This window comes from Thermobia domestica, chromosome 5 (assembly GCF_964235325.1).
Source record: "Thermobia domestica chromosome 5, izTheDome1.hap1.1, whole genome shotgun sequence".
NCBI classification, from domain to species: Eukaryota; Metazoa; Arthropoda; class Insecta; order Zygentoma; family Lepismatidae; genus Thermobia; species Thermobia domestica.
This window is the reverse complement of record NC_137458.1, coordinates 299175765-299201028: the sequence shown is the minus strand read 5'-3', so window position 1 is coordinate 299201028 and position 25264 is coordinate 299175765. Positions and strand designations below refer to the sequence as shown.

At 33.3% G+C, this 25264-nt stretch overlaps 2 protein-coding genes across 3 annotated transcripts in view; both read left to right on the top strand.

The window, feature by feature from the left end:
• The window catches only part of LOC145686734 (uncharacterized), a 274285-nt gene that overhangs the window by 50488 nt on the left and 198533 nt on the right, over positions 1–25264 (top strand). The gene's annotated exons all lie outside the window — the stretch shown is intronic.
• The window catches only part of LOC145686733 (alpha-(1,3)-fucosyltransferase C-like), a 30495-nt gene continuing 14043 nt past the window's right edge, over positions 8813–25264 (top strand). The window contains exon 1 of the mRNA XM_081760352.1: positions 8813–9049. The gene's annotated coding sequence lies outside the window, so the exon portion shown is untranslated. The remainder of the gene's footprint in view (positions 9050–25264) is intronic.

The following is a 25264-nucleotide window of genomic DNA, read 5'->3' as shown; positions in this document are numbered from 1 at the left end:
ACGTAACGTGGTTAGCAAACAATTCATAAATACATAAGGATCATGCTTAGGGCCTAATATGGGTCATAAATATGCCTGAAACGATATTATTTCCTACCAATTATTTCGAACGTCTTCCACTATTACTCCTACTGCTAGAAATAATCATATTTTCGTTCGCCACTTCCAACACATTCCATATATCCGTTCAACCAAAATTTGTAAATAGCAACTATTCTTTTTATATTCGGGGGCGCGGTGGCTCAGTGGTAGAGCGTTCACCTCTGGTGCTTGGGGTCCCGGGTTCGATCCCAGCCCCCGCCAAGTGAACTTTGTGGTGGACAAACACCGTGCTCGTGGGTTTTCTCGGGGTTCTCCCGTTTCCTCCCACTTTCTTCATTCCACCATTTCACTCATCTCTCATTATCACCGTCTCCTTTAGCCTAACCGGCATAACCGTGGGACGTAAAACTTACAGATTTCATTTCATTTACAGATTTCTTTTTATATTCGTATGTATATTTCATTAAAATGTCAATATAACGCATATATAATCCAAAATCTTTTATCCAAAGAAAGCGTCTTACTAATATCCGTGATGAAGATAAATCCTACTTAGTTTCTCTTTAAGCATACGAAGTTTCGATATTAATATACCCAGGAGCTGACACATTCTTTCTGCCCCCTCGTTTCCTTTCGGGCACAAATCATTTGAAAATATATCTTATCCTTTCTTTTTCTCTTCCTACCACTTCCGTATGCTTATTTACATTGCAATAGGACGTAATATTGAGGTCTTAAATCTTCAGTAATAATAATAATAATAATAATAATAATAATTGTATTAACATTTTTAAAGTTGCCCTAAAATTAGCCAAAACTTACAGATAAATAGTAATTTCGGGAGTTTTTCCGGATCTCCAGGACACACGTCTGCACGTACGAAAATTTTAAACGAAAGCGTTCCACTATAGTTTCATGTAGAAAGTATTCTACTGTACGTTTTAAGGAAATTAACTGCAATAAAAATACTGAATATCACTGAACAGTGTGGCATATAGTAAACTAACTTTTAGGATATGCAGAAGTAATTATAAAAGCTTTGCTACAAAAATACCTACACAGAACGTAATAAATTCTATGAGCTCCGAAATACAAAGTAACAAAGCAACGTATAAGTTTCAGTCTAGAAAGCAGTTATTACTTAAAGAATGGACATACATAAACTTTTAACATACTGTTATTAACACTTAATATTTCGTGATGTTTGCGTATAATCTACGATTATGCCTGTTAGGTTAAGGGAGACCATGATTAAAGCAAATGAATTATGATGGACGAATTAGTGGAAGGAGAAAGTGGGAGAAAATTGGAGTGTCCCGAGAAAACCCATGAGAACGATGTTGTCCACCTCAAGTTTACTTGCCTTGGGAAGGAACCAAGTATCCCACCATCAGATCAAAGTTGAAGTGGGTCAGTGGCTCAAGTGCGTTGAATTTTCTTAAGGGTCGTCGGTCAATAGCAATTGACCCACTGCGACCCACAATCCACCATGACCCACTCTGATCTATCAACCCACTCTTCTTACTGCACTGTAAACAGTATATTCGGAACAGTATATTTTTTTTCGCCTTTGACCCTAGCCATAAGAACTAAATACATGTTTCTCACTTTTTGCAGTTTGCGATTGTCCAAACCTTCTGGTGTATATATTGTGTATTATAGTAATAGAAGAAAATTATCACTTTGTTGGAATTAAGGAAGAAAATTGAAGAATCAGCTGGGGTTAAATTAATATCATGGCAATCAAGGTGGAACAAAACGAGCCCTGCGGGGCTTCTAATCCGTTCCTACTACTACTACTACTACTACTCTTACTAATACTACAACTACTGTCTGCTATGGATTCCTCTAGGAAAACTGCACGCGTAAGGTAAGTAAATCACTTTGAGTATTCTTCATCTTATTTTAATGAAAAAAGTGTTATGAAAATTTAAAAAATAAAAAAATCCTTGGCCTGGTTTTGAACCTTCACCAAAAACAATTATAATTACTAGCCCATTTAGCTAGTACACTCAACCACGAAGACCGCCAGTAAAAGTGACTGGATTTCTGCTATATTTCTGCTACGTGGCGAGAAAGGGATAACTAAGCAGAACTACGTATTTAGCTCCTATGGGTAGGGTCGAGGGTGATTTAAAAATATTCTTCTGAACACTGGTGAATTTGTTTACGTTTTACTTTCAAGGCCTCCATTACCTTTCCTTTTTCATTTGTTACTGTTTACTTAGCTCAGATGAGTATCTAAGTCAAGAAAGAATTGTAGGCATCGTTTGAATATTGATATTTGTAATTGCAATAATAGCAATAGGATTTATACTACTACTTGGCTTTCAAGACATAGAGCTGGTGAGTTTTCAGAGCTAACTACTGAAAAAATAAATATTTTAATCAGTATAATATATATAACTGTGTGCGCCTCATCATTACGGCGAAATTGCAAAGTCAAATGAAATGACTTTTGGTACATGGTTAGGCCTTAGTCCAAAGTGGGATTATTATAATATGTGTAGGATTAGTGGGGATCCGAATTTTTGCGAAAAAAATTTGAGTATCTCACAAGCCGTTAAACTTAGAGGTGAAATTCAGTATATTAACTGTTTATTGAAAATGAACAGAAAGTCACATAGCATCTTTTACAATTCTTCTTTATGGTAGGGGTGGCACTTTCTATATATGCAAAATTGATAGTGGGTTCGTTTGCAAAAATAACTCAATTCAAACTCTGATTAGTAAGAATTTAAAAACATGATTTTATTACAAGCATAAACTCTAGTGAGTAAAGAGGCCATGGATCATGTGTCAGAGTTGGTGATGTGTTTTGTTGGGTGGTGAGTTGATGGTTGGTGGATCAAAGTGGGTCATGGTGGGTAGTGGGTCAGAGTCGGTCACGTTCGGTGGTGGGTCAGTGGGTCACGGTGAGTGGTGGTTCATGGTGGGTCGTGGGTCACTATGGTTGGTGGGTCAAGTTCATTGGCCCACGTCATCACTGCCTCAGATAGTTCAATGCTTGCGGTCCCGTGTTCGATTCCTGGTGGGTGATTCTTTGAAATTGTATGTCGTCGATGTATCTGTGTTCGTGTCTCTGTCGTTCAATGTTATTGAAAATAACTATAGAACAAGTATTACTAAGTATAATAGAGATCCCGGTGGGTGATTCTTTGAAATTGTATGTTGTCGATGTATCTGTGTTCATGTCTCTTTCGTTCAAGGTTACTGCAAATAACTGTAAAACAAGTATTATTAAGTATAATAGAGACAAGTTACGGATATACTTTCGGTGGATCAGAAAAGAAAATGCTCTGATGCATCATATTCCAGTTAAGGGGTTGAATTACTCTTAAAACCAGTTCCTCCTTCATGTCTTTGCGTCTTCATATGTCTATTTTTGTTTTGTAATTTAAAGTCTCTCGACTATAGTATTTTATCATGACCGAAATTAATGTGTGTCGTCGTTATGGTAAACGTGTGCAATTTGCAAATACACGAATGTTTTTTGACTTACTTAGCAGAGGAGACTTAGTGTAGTGGTGTGACACATTCGTTTCGTATTGCAGGAGTCCGGGGTTCGATTCCCGTTGCGGTAAGTTCTTTTTACCAAACTACTCATTCATACTTCTGATGTGTAATAAAATGAAAAATAATCAATTTCTTTCGGTCTTACAAGTTAGAGTGGAAACTGTTTTCTTCGCAGAGGAAATACTAGCAATATGACGTCACATGTCTGCCTACAACCTTGATTCATATTGTAGGAGAACGTAACGTGGTTAGCAAACAATTCATGAATACATAAGGATCATGCTTAGGGCCTAATATGGGTCATAAATATGCCTGAAACGATATTATTTCCTACCAATTATTTCGAACGTCTTCCACTATTACTCCTACTGCTAGAAATATTTTCGTTCGCTACTTCCAACACATTCCATATATCCGTTCAACCAAAATTTGTAAATAGGAACTATTCTTTTTATATTCGTATGTATATTTCATTAAAATATCAATATAACGCATACATAATCCAAAATCTTTTATCCAAAGAAAGCGTCTTACTAATATCCGTGATGAAGATAAATCCTACTTAGTTTCTGTTTCAGCATCCGAAGTTTCGGTATTAATATTGCCCAGGAGCTCACACATTCTTTCTACCCCCTCGTTTCCTTTCGGACACAAATCATTTGAAAGTACATCTTATCCTTTCTTTTTCTTTTCCTATCAACTTCCGTATACTTATTTACATTGCAAAGGGACGTAATATTGAGGTCTTAAATCTTCAGTAATAATAATAATAATTGTATTAACATTTTTAAAGTTGCCCTAAAATTAGCCAAAACTTACAGATAAGTATTGATTTCGGGAGTTTGTCCGGACCTCCAGGACACACGTCTGCACGTACGAAAATTTTAAACGAAAGCGTTCCACTATAGTTTCATTTAGAAATTATTCTACTGTACGTTTTAAGGAAAATAACTGCAATAAATATAACTGAATATCACTGAACAGTGTGGCATATAGTAAACTAACGTTTAGGATATGCAGAAGTAATTATAAAAGCTTTGCTACAAAAATACCTACACAGAACGTAATAAATTCTATGAGCTCCGAAATACAAAGTAACAAAGCAACGTATAAGTTTCAGACTAGAAAGCAATTATTACTTAAAGAATGGACATACATAAACTTCTAACATACTGTTATTAACACTTAATATTTCGTGATGTTTGCATTTAATGTTTCACGATTATGCCTGTTAGGTTAAGGGAGACCATGATTAATGCAAGCGAATTATGATGGACGAATTAGTGGAAGAAGAAAGTGGGAGAAAATTGGAGTGTACCGAGAAAACCCATGAGTACGATGTTGTCCACCTCAAGCTTACTTGCGTTGGAAAGGAACCAAGTATCCCACCATCAGATCAAAGTTGGAGTGGGTCGGTGAGTCAAGTACGTTGAGTTATTTGAGTGGGTCAGTGGGTCGTGGGTCCATAGCATGTGACCCACTGGGAACCACAATCCACTATGACCCACTCTCATCTACCAACCCACTCTACTTTCTGTACTGTAAACAGTATATTCGGAACAGTATATTTTTTTTCGCCCTTGACCCTAGCCATAGGAACTAAATACATGTTTCTGACTCTTTGCAGTTTGCGATTGTCCAAACCTTCTGGTGTATATGTTGTGTATTATAGTAATAGAAGAAAATTATCACTTTGTTGGAATTAAGGAAGAAAATTGAAGAAGCAGCTGAGGTTAAATTAATATCATGGCAATCAAGGTGGAACAAAACGAGCCCTGCGGGGCTTCCAACCCGTTCCTACTACCACTACTACTACTACTCTTACTAATGCTACAACTACTGTCTGCTGTGGATTCGTGTAGGAAAACTGCACGCGTAACGTAAGTAAATCACTTTTTTAAGTATTCTTCATCTTATTTTAAAGGAAAAAGTGGTATTAAAATATAAAAAATAAAATATTCCTTGGCCTGGTTTTGAACCTTCACCAAAAACAATTATAATTATTCACCCATTGCTCTAGTGCACTCGACCACGAAGACTGCCACTAACCAGAAGCGCGTATTTAGCTCCTATGGGTAGGGTCGAGCGTGATTTAAAAATATCCTTCTGAACACTGGTGAAGTTGTTTACGTTTTAATTTCAAGGCCTCCATTACCTTTCCTTTTTTCATATCTTTCTGTTTACTTACTTCAGATGAGTATCTCCAAGTGAAAAAAGAACTAGGCATCGTTTGAATATTGATATTTGTAATTGCAATAATAGCAATATGATTTATACTATACTTGGCTTTCAAGACACACAACCTGTGAGTTTTCAGAGGAGCTAACTACTGAAAAAAAAATGGATGTAACTGTGTGCGCCTGATCATCACGGCCAAATTGCAAAGTCAAATGAAATGACCTTTGGTATATGGTTAGGCCTTAACCCGAAGTGGGATTATAATAATATCTTAAGGGGTAGTGGGGATCCGAATTTTTAAGAAAAAAAAATGATTATCTCTCAAGCCGTTAAACTTGGAGAGCTGAAATTCAGTATATTAACTCTTTATTGAAAATAAACAGAACGTCACATAGCATGTTTTACAATTGTTCTTTATGATAGGGGTGGCACTTTCTATATATGCAAAATAGATAGTGGGTTGGTTTGCAAAAATTCCTCCATTCAAACTCTAATTAGTTAGAATTTAACAACATGATTTTATTACAAGCATAAACTCTAGTGAGTAAAGAGGCCGTGGATCATGTGTCAGAGTTGATGATGATGTGTTTTGGTGGGTGGTGAGTTGATGGGTGGTGGATCAGAGTGGGTCACGGTTGGTGGTGGGTCAGAGTAGGTCACGGTGAGTGGTGGTTCATGGTGGGTCGTTGGTCAAGTTGTTCATTGACTCACGTCATCACTGCTTCAGATAGTTCAGTGCTCGCCGTCCCGTGTAGCATTCCCGGTGGGTGATTCTTTGTCATTGTATGTCGTCGATGTATCTCTGTTCGCGTCCCTGTCGTTCAAGGTTACTGAAAATAACTGTAAAACAAGTAATACTAAGTATAATAGAGATCCCGGTGGGTGATTTTTTAAAATTGTATGTCGTCGATGTATCTGTGTGTCCCTGTCGTTCAAGGTTACTGAAAATAACTGTAAAAGAAATAATACTAAGTATAATAGAGATCCCGGTGGGTGATGCTTTGAAATTGTATGTGGTCGATGTATCTGTGTTCGTTTCCCTGTCGTTCAAGGTTACTAAAAATAACAGTAAAACAAGTATTACTAAGTATAATAGACACATGTTACGGAGATACTTTCGGTGAATCAGAAAACAAAATGATCTGAGCCATGAGATTCCACTTAAGGGGTCGAATTACTCTTAAAATCAGTTTCCTCTTCATGTCCTTGCGTCTTTATATGTCTATTTTTGTTTTCTAATTTAAATTTAAAGTCTCTCGACTATAGTATTTTATCATGACCGAAATCAGTGTGTTTCGTCGTTATCATAAACGTGTGCAGTTTGCTATATACACGAATGCTTTTTGACTCTTACTTAGCAGAGCAGTCTTAGTGTAGTGGCGTGACATTCGTTTCATAATGCAGGAGTCCGGGGTTCGATTCCCGCTGCGGTAAGTTGTTTTTACCAAACTACAATATTCATACTTCTGATGTGTAATAAAATGAAAAATAATCAATTTCTTTCGGTCTTACAAGTTAGAGTGGAAACTGTTTTCTTCGCAGAGGAAATACTGTACTAGCAATATGACGTCACATGTCTGCCTACAACCTTGATTCATATTGTAGGAGAACGTAACGTGGTTAGCAAACAATTCATGAATACATAAGGATCATGCTTAGGGCCTAATATGGGTCATAAATATGCCTGAAACGATATTATTTCCTACCAATTATTTCGAACGTCTTCCACTATTACTCCTACTGCTAGAAATATTTTCGTTCGCTACTTCCAACACATTCCATATATCCGTTCAACCAAAATTTGTAAATAGGAACTATTCTTTTTATATTCGTATGTATATTTCATTAAAATATCAATATAACGCATACATAATCCAAAATCTTTTATCCAAAGAAAGCGTCTTACTAATATCCGTGATGAAGATAAATCCTACTTAGTTTCTGTTTCAGCATCCGAAGTTTCGGTATTAATATTGCCCAGGAGCTGACACCTTCTTTCTACCCCTCGTTTCCTTTCGGACACAAATCATTTGAAAGTACATCTTATCCTTTCTTTTTCTTTTCCTATCAACTTCCGTATACTTATTTACATTGCAAAGGGACGTAATATTGAGGTCTTAAATCTTCAGTAATAATAATAATAATAATAATAATAATAATAATAATAATAATAATAATAATAATAATTGTATTAACATTTTTAAAGTTGCCCTAAAATTAGCCAAAACTTACAGATAAGTATTGATTTCGGGAGTTTGTCCGGACCTCCAGGACACACGTCTGCACGTACGAAAATTTTAAACGAAAGCGTTCCACTATAGTTTCATTTAGAAATTATTCTACTGTACGTTTTAAGGAAAATAACTGCAATAAATATAACTGAATATCACTGAACAGTGTGGCATATAGTAAACTAACGTTTAGGATATGCAGAAGTAATTATAAAAGCTTTGCTACAAAAATACCTACACAGAACGTAATAAATTCTATGAGCTCCGAAATACAAAGTAACAAAGCAACGTATCAGTTTCAGACTTGAAAGCAATTATTACTTAAAGAATGGACATACATAAACTTCTAACATACTGTTATTAACACTTAATATTTCGTGATGTTTGCATTTAATGTTTCACGATTATGCCTGTTAGGTTAAGGGAGACCATGATTAATGCAAGCGAATTATGATGGACGAATTAGTGGAAGAAGAAAGTGGGAGAAAATTGGAGTGCCCCGAGAAAACCCATGAGTACGATGTTGTCCAACTCAAGCTTACTTGCGTTGGAAAGGAACCAAGTATCCCATCATCAGATCAAAGTTGGAGTGGGTCGGTGAGTCCAGTATGTTGAGTTATCTGAGTGGGTCAGTGGGTCGTGGGTCCATAGCATGTGACCCACTGGGAACCACAATCCACTATGACCCACTCTCATCTACCAACCCACTCTACTTTCTGTACTGTAAACAGTATATTGGGAACAGTATATTTTTTTTTCGCCCTTGACCCTAGCCATAGGAACTAAATACATGTTTCTGACTCTTTGCAGTTTGCGATTGTCCAAACCTTCTGGTGTATATATTGTGTATTATAGTAATAGAAGAAAATTCACTTTGTTGGAATTAAGGAAGAAAATTGAAGAATCAGCTGGGGTTAAATTAATATCATGGCAATCAAGGTGGAACAAAACGAGCCCTGCGGGGCTTCTAATTCGTTCCTACTACCACAACCACTACTACTACTACTACTACTACTACTACTCTTACTAATACTGGTACTACTGCCTACTATGGATTCGTGTAGGAAAACTGCACGCGTAAGGTAAGTAAATCACTTTGAGTATTCTTCATCTTATTTTAAAGAAAAAAGTGTTATGAAAATTTAAAAAATAAAAAAATCCTTGGCCCGGTTTTGAACCTTCACCAAAAACAATTATAATTACTCGCCCATTGCGCTAGGACACTCGACCACAACCGCCAGTAAAAGTGACTGGATTTCTGCTATATTTCTGCTACGTGGCGAGAAAGGGATAACTATCCAGAACGGCGTATTTAGCTCCTGTGAGTAGGGTCGAGTGTCCTTCTGATTTAAAAATATCCTTCTGAACACTGGTGAATTTGTTTACGTTTTACTTTCAGGGCCGCCGTTACCTTTCCTTTTTCATTTGTTTCTGTTTACTTACCTCAGATGAGTATCTCTAAGTGAAAAAAGAACTGTTGAATATTGATATTTGTAATTGCAATAATAGCAATAGGATTTATACTACTACTACTTGGCTTTCAAGACACTGAGCCTGTGAGTTTTCAGAGGAGCTAACTACTGATTTTTTTTTTTAATCCATGGGTGATGTTACTTTGCGTCGGGGGATTTTCTTTGCATTCCAATCGACGGTTCTCATTTAGCAGTACTGGTGTCGCTTTGCTTGCAGCCTTTCTCCTGTTGATTTTCATGGGTGAATGTTTCGCAAGGAGAACATGTTGTGTGCAACGGGGCACAATAGTCACTCCAAGGGTTAAGCAATGGCGAAATTTGCAGTATTGTTTAAGTCATGTAATTGCGAGAATTTGTTGTAATGAAGCTACTAAAAACTATTGCTGTAATGCTATAAAAGAGAAGGAAAACAACTACCATTTTAATTTTTTTCCACAAATACACCATTTTCAGGAGTGTTGCGAACTTTATCAATGTTTAATATATCTCCGAAACAGTTTGAGATATCGAGGTGCTGTATACGCCAAAGTGATTTGTTTTCCAATTGCAAACCATAGAAGTAAGTAGATATGGTACTTACATAAGGATGTTTCCGAAATGAAACCTTTCGCATTTTTTTTTTTTTTTGAATCCCTTGTAACTTCGTTCCTATTCATTCGAAACAAGTCATAGCATGTTCATAGTATCCAACGGTAAGGTACTTTCGATGTGCATTACCCTGTCCATCCCCGTTGTACTATATGTGTAACACAGGCTTCCAAACTTTAATTGTTTGTGATACTATAAAATCCTTAGCTTGCAACATTCATTAACAAATGTGCTATTTTAGGTTTTCAGGTGATATACTGATTTGAAATACATAATAATCTGACGTAGTGCCATTTGAAAGAAAAACAACTTTATATTGGTTTGGCAACACAGTTTCCTGGGTGTTACTGTTGTATATATATATATATATATATATATATATATATATATATATATATATATATATAAACCAGAGGGTAAAAGTGAGGGGGATCGCGGGAGAACGCCATCCTCCCACCTCGAAAAAAATATGTAAGGCGTCCCCTCAGTTTCTAAAAAATTGCAATGAGCAAAGAAGGCAGGGGGAACGGCGTGACGTCATGCTGCAACCTACCGTCCACCTACCTTTTCAGATCCACTTTTACACTTTAATATGAAAGCAATTCACTGACTATGCCTCATAGGCTAGAACGTCGCCGCACAACCGGACAGTATTAGGGATACCACCTTAAGTATTTTATTTCAATACACAGAGTATTTTATTTCAATATATTGCGGGGGAGACAGATACTTAGAAACAAACCCCATTCTCTTTAGTCATACGGATATGAAATACTGATGAAATTAGTTGATACATAAAAAGAAATGCTCAGTTCCTTGCTGCTATACTCGATGAAGAGCTATGGCTGGCCGGATGTAGCATGTTCAACATGGTAATGCGTGGTCAGTGGCGGTATGTTCTCAAAATTTACTATTTGTGACTTTTTGGACATATGTTTGCTGTTTCTTAATTCACATAGTTCTTCAATTGTCTTATGATGAAAAAATAAAATCTTTCAATTTTACAACCTACGATTGTGCCTTGAAAGCTAAGGGAGATGATGATAATAAAGGAAATGGTAGAGTGAAAAGTGGGAGGACACGGAAGAAGACGAGAAAACCCATGCGTTGGTGGTTGTCTATCACAAGGCACACTGTAATACTCCTCCTGGATGGAAGTTACCAAGCTTATGTGATACTCTCTTTTGTAACTTCTATTTGAGCTCAGCAGATGTAATGCGCTAACTTCCAACCCTGTCGCTGAAAGTCGCTAAAATAAAACTGTAATATTTCCTTATGGCGTTGCTAAAACTAAATATTTGAAATCTGAATAAAGAGATTGTTATATCAATCGTAAGAAACAAAAATATCATTGTACTATTTTCTTCTATAGTAATCTGTTACTTAAGTGGTATGCATGTTGCGCGTCGACGCTTAAAGATGTCATCAGGTACCCTTAAATTCATTGGCAATACATCCACATCAAGCAACAGTTCTAAATTACAAACTGTAATAAAATTGTACATTAAACGCTTATTTACACGATGGAAAACCATTAAAATTTGACTTACATGAACTCAGTTAAGAGTCTTGGCCCTGCGCAATGGAGTCGCCACCTATTTATGCTTAGAAAACGGGAAAGATGAGAAGAAAATAAAGATTCAGGGCAATGTGGAGAGCAACACCAGAAAATTAGCATCATAACGAAAAGTAGTAAACAGAAAATCTTGTTGTAACATTATACCAAAGTATCTACCATATTAACTTATTAAAATAATCCAGAGAACTAAAAATAATTTCATTGGTAACGTTTATTTTATTATCAGTTTATGATTTTACTCAATAATTATTTCATATTTTATAATAACAATATAACAACAACATATAATGATGGATTCTTCTTCATATACGAACTCAAGTTAAGTTTATTACAGTAGTTGTTTCATATAATTATGTAATTTGCGTATATTGTATATAAGTTTGCTTGTTTCCTTGATTTTCTGATCCTAGATGCAGATTCTTTTAGGTAAAACACTCAACAATATTTCATTGTGTGGCGAGGACAAATAACATTAATTACCATTATATTTTTCATTATTTAAACCCCATTCATAATTATATTTCTTATTTGCTATATTTACTTATCTTCATTTCTTCTATACATATAATAATACTCACTTTATCACAGGTTAACTAAACTCCCACCACAATGATCTACTATTAACATTTTCTGCAATTAATGACACACGTACTTAACATGCAATATCTATAACTTAGTATGATTCTCAGATCATGCTTCTTGTAGGATCATACTTCTCAAAATTCTATATATTATATTCTCAGGAAACATAAATATACGACCTTGAGTTCGTGGAATCCCATTATAAAACATCTAAACGGTATTATAGAATTATCATTTTGTAGTTATATCATTAGGTTAATTTAGCACAGTTAAAAATAGAATAGGCCAGATTTAAGGAGATTTTATAGCACCATCAATTTTGAATTTTATTGCTTCAATTTATGTTATTAATTATTTCATTTCTAGAAGTTTGGTGGACGATGATGATAGGGAGAGGGAGTCTCTCCCGAATAAGTTTTATTCTTGCACTTCATTCTTTATTATTTTCTTTCCTTTTCCACAAAATTTATAATTAATTATTTCTAGGTTACCTGGTGTAGTTATTTTAATTCTCAAATTCCGTGTACAAAAAAATTAAATTATATTTTTTAATAATACACACCAACTTTTAAATCTTTTAGTTAATACACGTATATATCTTCTTTTCGATTCGAAAACATTTTATTAATTTTCTACAAATTTCAGTTTTAGGGCCATTCCACGCGAAAGTGAGCCTGAACCCAAATTTTCAAAAATTGTCAAAACCAATGCCGTTTTACATATATATGAAGCAAAAAGCTCAAAATTTACTTTGTAACAAAGAAAAACTTATTTATACTTAGAATTCATGTACAATTTTAAGTCTAAATTGTGAATTTGTGATATGTCAGCTGAGAGGAAATTTTTTATTCTTGTTATGGGCAACATTTTACGGTATATTGTGCATTGTTGGCTATAATAATTTCGAGCTGATCAAGATGCTTCTTTTTCTACAAGCTGCAGTTGAAAAAGTGTTTACAGGATAAAAATTGTTTAATATCATTAAAGATATGAACGTCAACTTGAATGTCCTGCCTGTGACAGAAAACTACCAAAAGTTATTGTATTGAATTATTAAATTTGAGAATGCAGTTCGTATGTAGTAGAAGTATCAATTTGCACTTGCAATTCACATTCACAAAATTTTGGACTAATGCTAATATATTTCGATTTATTTCAATTTGAAAACTTCTGCCCGTGACAGTGAGCATGCCACTGGTGGGAATGTGTGTACACATTGGTTTTTCATGATGGAAAATGATTCCATGTGTACTAAAATAACGTTTTCTAAGCATAAACATTATTTACTTCAATAGAAGATTAGCTATTACTGTCAGCATGATGTTTTAACTTAAAATAAGTATCATATAAATATTATCATTAGCGTCAACTTTTTGCTGGTTTCAAGCGAGCAGTGGATGGACTTGGTTACGTACAAACAGGCGAGTATGGAACAAAAGAAAGTAATTGTAGAATGTGCTGCTGATTTCGTAGCAGCTTTAAGCTCTTCGTTTCAAAATATATGTTTTACTACTATCATCAGCAGAAATGGAAGTAAACAAAGAACAATTGAAGTATAAGACATTTTGAATAAAAGACGAAAAATGTTCTGTCAATTGAACGTCTCCAATCGAAAGACTTTTTTTTCCTGCGATTTCACAGCGAAAATTTGGTCCTTCTTCGAACTTTTAAATGAGAGCTTCATCCGTGTAAAATTTTTAAATTCCTAACAGACGTTTATTTAGATTTTGAAAATGATGGTTCCGAAAGCTACGAAGCTATCCTGAGCGACGACTTAGGTTTGGATGGTAACAAGACTTGTGTTAGGCCAGGTGTTGAAGATATGGCCCCAGGAACATTTTTGTTGGTGGAATTTTTCTCTAGTGGACAGAAAAAGAGAACAGACAGGCATGCATCTATCGCACAAAGTCCAGTGGAAGAGAACGAAGAAGTCAAGGTAATTTATATAAAGGCCGACAGCGATTGCGGTAAAATTTTCAGGACTGTTGAAGCTGTGTTTCACGTGCATTTCAATGAAATAATCTCTGTGATACCAACAGTGCCGTGCCGTGCCGTGGGAGTGGGCGAGCGGGGCGATGGCCCCGAGCGTCAAAGTAAGGGGGCGCAAAATTCGGGAGGAAAAAGAAAAGATATGTATAAAATGGAAGGAAAAAAGTATTAAAAAGTGCTCAACATCAAGGAAAAGCAGGGTTTATTTTTGAAAAAAATTTTCACGTTTCGCGCCAACTATGGTGGCGTTTTGCGGGTGGTCTGTTAGTAGAATAATCTGCATCCATGGACCATTTTTGACCTTGAAAGTACTTATACTGTATGTACATATTGTCGTTGAAGTAATGAATATTGTAATTACTCTAAGTACTCTCATTGAAGTAATAAATTGAAGTACAAAGGTTCAATTGTAATTGAACTTGAATTATTACAGTTTTTTACCGGTACTTTAGGTACAATTACTGACATGTAATTATGCTGTTCCGGACTGTAGTCTCATTACTCCATTGTTGCCTTTTTTGCGTATGTAACATTGAAACTACTTAGTTTTTGTACTTATACTCCTTACCTGTAACTAGTATTACTATGTGTACTTACTGTATTGCCCTTTGAACATATGTAACCTCCAAAGTACTTACACTTTCATTACTTGTATGCAACTTACCTTTTCACGTACCGTATGTAGTTTCATTGCCGAACTGTAATTGAAGTTCATAAGTACCCGTAATGTACCTTTTATTTAAATTAAACTTGTGGTAGTATGCTAATTACTAACCTTTTGCCATTAATATTAACATACGGCTGAAGGACACTTACTCACCCTCCATACTCACCCTTCCAGGGCAGCAGGAAGCATTCTTTCTTCTTTGAAGACCATTAACTTCCAAGGTCAAACGTGATCGGTTTAACTGCTTCGTACTCTTTTATATTTATACACGGAGTTGATTTGTATTTAAGAAATATAATTAGTGATTTTTTGTAATTGGTTGGTAGGGATTATCATATTTCTACTTTTACATAAGTTTAGAATAATTTTGTTGCGTGTAATGACAATATTTAAGTATATAGGGTATGTATAAAGAATTAGTAATAAATTAATTTAATATTTAATTGTATTACATGGATGTGATACAGCATAGCAATTCTCTTTACTTGGTTGGAAGAGAGGGAAAAAAAGGTGAATGAAGTCTTTAGCGATTAGCACACGGAAAGACGGAACGGAGAAAAAGGATGAAAAATCTTTTTTTTTTCTTTGGCGCAACTGAATAAGGTCGCCGAGGGTTTATGTTAATTTATTTTTTGTTTCGTATTGTCTGAGAGGAAAGTTACATCTTTGAAATGTCTCCAGAATGTAATTTATATGAATTCATGTGAATGTACCACCATAGTCGCTTAGCTATATCTATTAAGAAAACGATTATACAGGTACAATAGCAGGGACAGCTGATTGTGTTTTCTGTAACAGGTAGCAAGGGTTTTATTCACTTTTTGTTTTTCACTCTCTCTTTCTTTCTCTCTCTCTTCCTCTCTGTATGTGTATATATGTGTGTGTGTTTGACCTTCAGAACTCTCACACAAAGAATTTTTATATAGTTTTTTTACCCGTTAGGAAATATGTTGTATATTAGCTGGAGTAGTTGGGATATTCTGATTAAAATATATTTCATTATTTAACTCTACATAAACGCACAAATAGTTAATAAGACATATTATGAAGAATGAAAACACACTTATTTCTTACTGATTGTGTATTATTGTTTGACGTAAAGATATGTACGTGTTTGTATTTCGAAAGTGGAATGAAATATTTGAAGTTTTACGTTTAACAAATATACCGGCTAAACTAAAGGAGATGGCGATGACGAGAAATGAATGAAATAGTGGAATGGAGAAAGTGAGAGGAAACAGAAGAACCCCGAGAAAACCCACGAGCACGGTGTTTGTCCACCACAAAGTCCACACGACGCGAGTTGGGATTGAACCAAGTACCCCTGCACCAGAGACGAACTTTACCACTGAGTATTGCAGCTCTTGTGTGTATTTGAGTTTACTTTTTTACGATTATATTTTCGGATAAATTAGAAGAATTAATAAAGTACACATTTATAATTTGGTGGAACGAGAATGTAGGAGGACATGGGAGAACTATTGGCACAATATTTTGTACTAGAAATACATTCGAAATAAACGAAAGCATTTCGTGTCAGAAGTGAACTTAGTTTATGGACAGTACTATTTACTGCTTACGAAGTTTTGGTACCAAACATTTTATAATGAAAGAAACGTATTGTAGGTAAATAATGTTGCAAGCGTAATATGGCACAGTTAGCGGATAAAATTCTGAATATGGAATTAGATTTTTATGTATGTGTATACGTAATACAGTAAGTTCAAGGAAATGGATCGAAAATAATAAATTGTGTTATATTATTGAAGTTGAATTGAATTTCAGTTTAGCGTCCGTTTTAACAGCGAGGCTATATGAGACGTAGACCTATTGATTAACGTGGAATTTGAACCACATGAGCCCACAGGGAATCGAATCCGGGTTTTTGTATGCTTTCCGCTTAGCCACGGAATAGCTTATTATTGAAGTTGATTGCTTGACTGAAGGATATTGCTTTTAACACTGAAAACCCACAATTATTTTCCATTGAGAGTTCAATAGCGACTATATGTATATAAAAAAAATAGATTAGTAAAGGAGATATATGTAATGCACGTTAGGACAACTTTGGTATCATCTAATCAGTGTAGGTAGCGACATTAATAGTGTGTTTGTTTTTATTAGGATTAGCTTTGTATACAAATTGAAATATTCAATTTACAATAAGGGATACCACTTGGAACACTATAGTTTAGTGAAATTGTTTTACAGCGTCAGGTAGAAGGCAAACAGCAGCACAATTGGCGACTACTATTAGCATCACTAAATTATAGGTATATAGTGTGAATGAGAGACCGGGATGCCTTGTGTATGTAATAATAATAATAATAAGTATGGTTAATTTTACACCTAGAAAATTATGCAATTAACATTTCATAACTGTTTTGAGGGTTGCATATGATATTCACAGACAGCCCGATACGTTTTTAGTTGAGAAGTGTGCTTAAGTATTGAATGTGATAAACTATTTTTTTCGTGCTTTTGAATTAAGAATAGAATATGTTAGATAAACTAGAAATATTTGCACCCATTGCTATGCTGTTGGAATGAAATACTGAATTTAATTATTTCAGGAAATTGTTGAGTTACTGTTTTTACTGGTTCTTTGAATGACTAAAATTTAAGATCAAGGATACATGAGAAGGGTACTGTTGTTTAAAGTGGAATTTGAGCTATTACTGTGATTTATAACCGAGGAACGTAGTCCATTTAGAAATAGGAAGAGGTAGACTTAATTCCAAGCAAATGAGAAGTGGCTTGTTTTAAGATAGTACTGGATAAAGCATACCCTTTAACTGGCCTACACACCGTCTACATGATGTAACTAGCTCTATTAAGAGTTAGGATGGGTTGCATTTTATATATAACGAAAGCTTTACGCAGTATACTTAACATTTATGCTACGTAAAAATAACGTATTTTTAAATAATGTTTCATAAGTTTTTTTTGTAAGTTTGTGATTTTTGTTTAAAAAAATGCATCAGAAACTGTACTGCAATCTATTTTGTATTTATATAACTATTACTATAATTATATTTGCTATACTTCAAACAAAATCGAGACTTAGGCCTAATAAATGACTGCTTAATATTTTTAACAAAACATACTGCATTTAAATTGTTTTGTTTGAAATATAATTGTGTTCTTATATTTGATATTGAGGAATTTCCGCCTGTACTATGATCATAAGACTTCTAAGAAGGAAGTGAAGAATAGCAAGCGAAACGAAAATGGGCCCCAAATGTGTGTAAATCAGCAATTCACAACTTTTAATGCAAGTTGGCTACTAGTATGTAACTGACAGATTGTTAGAATCTAGTAGATGCTCGCTTGCTGCTAACTTAGAGATCAGAAAACTTTTAAAAGTTCCGCAAGTCTAGTGCAAGTGAAGCGCAAACTTATGCTATGTAGGTTGTGACATACTTTGCAATGAAGCAGAAACGGAACTGGTGGGTCACATACCTAGAACAGATAGAAGATGGACGAGAAATAACATACATTGGATTTTCTAGAAATAAGGAGCGATGTACATAGAAGACAATTGAATACAAAATGTATAGATATAACATGTCGTTTAGCAGAAACTGTACAAATGGAAAAGATCAGCTGATGGAAACATGTAGAAAAAAATGATGGAGACCTTTGTTCACCAGATGATTGATATCATTTGAATACATATGAAAGTTACACTTTTATATTTAAGCTGAACGTTACAATTTTTGTACAGCGATAGGAAAATGATCTATCAGTTGGCAACACTGAAAAAACGTTAGAAGCACAAACGGTGGGTGGTTTAAATTATTTATTTTTACGTCCTAATAGTTTTTAGTCTCACATACATTAATTGTATTTTCGTTTCTTTATTATAAACATGAACATGCAAAGCATTTTGTTTATACGGTTAGTTTTAATTATTTGGTATTTGATACTGTACTGATTGGTATATTATTTTAATTACTAGAAGATAGTTGAAAAGTTTTGTGTAGCTAGACGACTATGGAAACCTTAGAGTATTGTGATATGAACATGTTTTAAGTTACAGAAGAAGGGTGAAACAGAATTATGATGAAGGAGAATGTGTAAGGAAATAAGAGATTCATGAATTTAGAGAGACAATTGAAATCATATTTAGTTATTAAACTAAAATATTTGATAAAGATCTTGAAAATTTTCTATAATTTTATCTGACATATCCAGTTAAAAATGCGCACGTTATTCACAAGTAATGTAGTTAGACAGATATTTGAAGACATTTAGTGGTACTTTGATACATTTTTAAAAATATGCCTGAATATTATTTTAACGATATATAATTGTTTGCCTAGATAGCTGAAAATCAATCATACTGATATGTATTTTGGTTATATGTTTTGTTTTCCAAGGCCCTAATACGTGATATAAGCTATTCAGCATTTTATGAACTTATTTTGTGCATCCACTACTAAATTACATCCATCAGTTCCACATTTAAATCAGTAATTTTTTAACTTATGAACCAACTAGTTATTAGTGTGAAGAATACGTTACATCATAATAAATTATAATTGACTAAATCAATTACTTCTAAGTCTTTAGTAGTGAAGGTTCAGATGTTAACTATCTCAATTGTTCAAAATTGGATTCCAATTGTAAGTGCACTTGTTATGATTACTTTTGATATTTTAGTTTCATATTTAAGTATAAAGTTTGTTTGTTTATTATCTATATAAGTAAATGTTTGTATTCATACTATTTAAAAGTTCCTATAATACATTTTCAATGAAAGGAAAATTTTCTGCATTTTAGTTTATCCGAAGAAACAATATGTAGTGTATTCCCCTGCAAGAGAAATGTTTCTGAAATTCAGTATAACAGAAAAAGTTGGTAACAAAATATGTTAATAAAAAATTTTTAGTGCAAAAAGTTAATGTTAACGTTGTAACAATAAACATTCTGCATTCTAGTTTATCAGAAGCGTTAGAAACAATATGTGGTGTAATTGACTGCAAGAAAAGTTTCTGAAATACAGTTTATCAGAAAAAGTTTGTAACAAAATATGTTAATAAAAGTCTTTAGTACAAAAAGTTAATGTTAACGTTGTAACAATAAACATTCTGCATTCTAGTTTATCAGAAACGTTAGAAACAATATGTGATGTAATTGTCTGCAAGAAAAGTTTCTGAAATACAATTTAACAAAAGAGTTAGTAACATAATGTTAGTAAAACACTTTTAGTGCCAAATTTATCTGTATAGTGTTGTAACAATAAACACTCTGCATTTTAGTTTATCCGAAGAAACATTATGTAGTGTAATTTTCGGCAAGAAAAGTTTTCTGGAACTTCGTTTAACAAAAGAGTTAGTAACATAATGTTAGTAAAACACTTTTAGTGCAAAAGTTAATGTTTAATGTTGTAACAATAAACATTCTGCATTCTAGTTTATCAGTAACGTTAGAAACAATACATGGTGTAATTGTCTGCAAGAAAAGTTTCTGGAATTTCGTTTAACAAAACAGTTAGTAACATAATGTTAACAAAACACTTTTAGTGCAAAAGTTAATGTTGTAACAATAAACATTCTGCATTACAGTTTATCAGTAAAGTTAGAAACAATATGTGGTGTAATTGTCTGCAAGAAAAGTTTCTGGAACTTCGTTTAACAAAACAGTTAGTGACAAAATATGTTAGTAAAAAAATTTAGTGCAAAATTTATTTGTATAGTGTTGTTACAATAAACATTCTGCATTTTAGTTTATCAGAAATGTTAGAAACAATATGCACTGGAATGTTCTGCAACAAAAGTTTTCTGGAATTTCGTTTAACAAAAAATTAGAAACATAATGGTAGTAATACACTTTTAGTGTATCGTATCCACGAAGTGAAATTTCTCGAGTTGCTACTCGCCAAATTTCACAAGTTTCGTGGATACGATACACTAAAAGTGTATTACTACCATTATGTTTCTAACTTTTTGTTAAACGAAATTCCAGAAAACTTTTGTTGCAGAACATTCCAGTGCATATTGTTTCTAACATTTCTGATAAACTAAAATGCAGAATGTTTATTGTAACAACACTATACAAATAAATTTTGCACTAAATTTTTTTACTAACATATTTTGTCACTAACTGTTTTGTTAAACGAAGTTCCAGAAACTTTTCTTGCAGACAATTACACCACATATTGTTTCTAACTTTACTGATAAACTGTAATGCAGAATGTTTATTGTTACAACATTAACTTTTGCACTAAAAGTGTTTTGTTAACATTATGTTACTAACTGTTTTGTTAAACGAAATTCCAGAAACTTTTCTTGCAGACAATTACACCATGTATTGTTTCTAACGTTACTGATAAACTAGAATGCAGAATGTTTATTGTTACAACATTAAACATTAACTTTTGCACTAAAAGTGTTTTACTAACATTATGTTACTAACTCTTTTGTTAAACGAAGTTCCAGAAAACTTTTCTTGCCGAAAATTACACTACATAATGTTTCTTCGGATAAACTAAAATGCAGAGTGTTTATTGTTACAACACTATACAGATAAATTTGGCACTAAAAGTGTTTTACTAACATTATGTTACTAACTCTTTTGTTAAATTGTATTTCAGAAACTTTTCTTGCAGACAATTACATCACATATTGTTTCTAACGTTTCTGATAAACTAGAATGCAGAATGTTTATTGTTACAACGTTAACATTAACTTTTTGTACTAAAGACTTTTATTAACATATTTTGTTACAAACTTTTTCTGATAAACTGTATTTCAGAAACTTTTCTTGCAGTCAATTACACCACATATTGTTTCTAACGCTTCTGATAAACTAGAATGCAGAATGTTTATTGTTACAACGTTAACATTAACTTTTTGCACTAAAAATTTTTTATTAACATATTTTGTTACCAACTTTTTCTGTTATACTGAATTTCAGAAACATTTCTCTTGCAGGGGAATACACTACATATTGTTTCTTCGGATAAACTAAAATGCAGAAAATTTTCCTTTCATTGAAAATGTATTATAGGAACTTTTAAATAGTATGAATACAAACATTTACTTATATAGATAATAAACAAACAAACTTTATACTTAAATATGAAACTAAAATATCAAAAGTAATCATAACAAGTGCACTTACAATTGGAATCCAATTTTGAACAATTGAGATAGTTAACATCTGAACCTTCACTACTAAAGACTTAGAAGTAATTGATTTAGTCAATTATAATTTATTATGATGTAACGTATTCTTCACACTAATAACTAGTTGGTTCATAAGTTAAAAAATTACTGATTTAAATGTGGAACTGATGGATGTAATTTAGTAGTGGATGCACAAAATAAGTTCATAAAATGCTGAATAGCTTATATCACGTATTAGGGCCTTGGAAAACAAAACATATAACCAAAATACATATCAGTATGATTGATTTTCAGCTATCTAGGCAAACAATTATATATCGTTAAAATAATATTCAGGCATATTTTTAAAAATGTATCAAAGTACCACTAAATGTCTTCAAATATCTGTCTAACTACATTACTTGTGAATAACGTGCGCATTTTTAACTGGATATGTCAGATAAAATTATAGAAAATTTTCAAGATCTTTATCAAATATTTTAGTTTAATAACTAAATATGATTTCAATTGTCTCTCTAAATTCATGAATCTCTTATTTCCTTACACATTCTCCTTCATCATAATTCTGTTTCACCCTTCTTCTGTAACTTAAAACATGTTCATATCACAATACTCTAAGGTTTCCATAGTCGTCTAGCTACACAAAACTTTTCAACTATCTTCTAGTAATTAAAATAATATACCAATCAGTACAGTATCAAATACCAAATAATTAAAACTAACCGTATAAACAAAATGCTTTGCATGTTCATGTTTATAATAAAGAAACGAAAATACAATTAATGTATGTGAGACTAAAAACTATTAGGACGTAAAAATAAATAATTTAAACCACCCACCGTTTGTGCTTCTAACGTTTTTTCAGTGTTGCCAACTGATAGATCATTTTCCTATCGCTGTACAAAAATTGTAACGTTCAGCTTAAATATAAAAGTGTAACTTTCATATGTATTCAAATGATATCAATCATCTGGTGAACAAAGGTCTCCATCATTTTTTTCTACATGTTTCCATCAGCTGATCTTTTCCATTTGTACAGTTTCTGCTAAACGACATGTTATATCTATACATTTTGTATTCAATTGTCTTCTATGTACATCGCTCCTTATTTCTAGAAAATCCAATGTATGTTATTTCTCGTCCATCTTCTATCTGTTCTAGGTATGTGACCCACCAGTTCCGTTTCTGCTTCATTGCAAAGTATGTCACAACCTACATAGCATAAGTTTGCGCTTCACTTGCACTAGACTTGCGGAACTTTTAAAAGTTTTCTGATCTCTAAGTTAGCAGCAAGCGAGCATCTACTAGATTCTAACAATCTGTCAGTTACATACTAGTAGCCAACTTGCATTAAAAGTTGTGAATTGCTGATTTACACACATTTGGGGCCCATTTTCGTTTCGCTTGCTATTCTTCACTTCCTTCTTAGAAGTCTTATGATCATAGTACAGGCGGAAATTCCTCAATATCAAATATAAGAACACAATTATATTTCAAACAAAACAATTTAAATGCAGTATGTTTTGTTAAAAATATTAAGCAGTCATTTATTAGGCCTAAGTCTCGATTTTGTTTGAAGTATAGCAAATATAATTATAGTAATAGTTATATAAATACAAAATAGATTGCAGTACAGTTTCTGATGCATTTTTTTAAACAAAAATCACAAACTTACAAAAAAAACTTATGAAACATTATTTAAAAATACGTTATTTTTACGTAGCATAAATGTTAAGTATACTGCGTAAAGCTTTCGTTATATATAAAATGCAACCCATCCTAACTCTTAATAGAGCTAGTTACATCATGTAGACGGTGTGTAGGCCAGTTAAAGGGTATGCTTTATCCAGTACTATCTTAAAACAAGCCACTTCTCATTTGCTTGGAATTAAGTCTACCTCTTCCTATTTCTAAATGGACTACGTTCCTCGGTTATAAATCACAGTAATAGCTCAAATTCCACTTTAAACAACAGTACCCTTCTCATGTATCCTTGATCTTAAATTTTAGTCATTCAAAGAACCAGTAAAAACAGTAACTCAACAATTTCCTGAAATAATTAAATTCAGTATTTCATTCCAACAGCATAGCAATGGGTGCAAATATTTCTAGTTTATCTAACATATTCTATTCTTAATTCAAAAGCACGAAAAAAATAGTTTATCACATTCAATACTTAAGCACACTTCTCAACTAAAAACGTATCGGGCTGTCTGTGAATATCATATGCAACCCTCAAAACAGTTATGAAATGTTAATTGCATAATTTTCTAGGTGTAAAATTAACCATACTTATTATTATTATTATTACATACACAAGGCATCCCGGTCTCTCATTCACACTATATACCTATAATTTAGTGATGCTAATAGTAGTCGCCAATTGTGCTGCTGTTTGCCTTCTACCTGACGCTGTAAAACAATTTCACTAAACTATAGTGTTCCAAGTGGTATCCCTTATTGTAAATTGAATATTTCAATTTGTATACAAAGCTAATCCTAATAAAAACAAACACACTATTAATGTCGCTACCTACACTGATTAGATGATACCAAAGTTGTCCTAACGTGCATTACATATATCTCCTTTACTAATCTATTTTTTTATATACATATAGTCGCTATTGAACTCTCAATGGAAAATAATTGTGGGTTTTCAGTGTTAAAAGCAATATCCTTCAGTCAAGCAATCAACTTCAATAATAAGCTATTCCGTGGCTAAGCGGAAAGCATACAAAAACCCGGATTCGATTCCCTGTGGGCTCATGTGGTTCAAATTCCACGTTAATCAATAGGTCTACGTCTCATATAGCCTCGCTGTTAAAACGGACGCTAAACTGAAATTCAATTCAACTTCAATAATATAACACAATTTATTATTTTCGATCCATTTCCTTGAACTTACTGTATTACGTATACACATACATAAAAATCTAATTCCATATTCAGAATTTTATCCGCTAACTGTGCCATATTACGCTTGCAACATTATTTACCTACAATACGTTTCTTTCATTATAAAATGTTTGGTACCAAAACTTCGTAAGCAGTAAATAGTACTGTCCATAAACTAAGTTCACTTCTGACACGAAATGCTTTCGTTTATTTCGAATGTATTTCTAGTACAAAATATTGTGCCAATAGTTCTCCCATGTCCTCCTACATTCTCGTTCCACCAAATTATAAATGTGTACTTTATTAATTCTTCTAATTTATCCGAAAATATAATCGTAAAAAAGTAAACTCAAATACACACAAGAGCTGCAATACTCAGTGGTAAAGTTCGT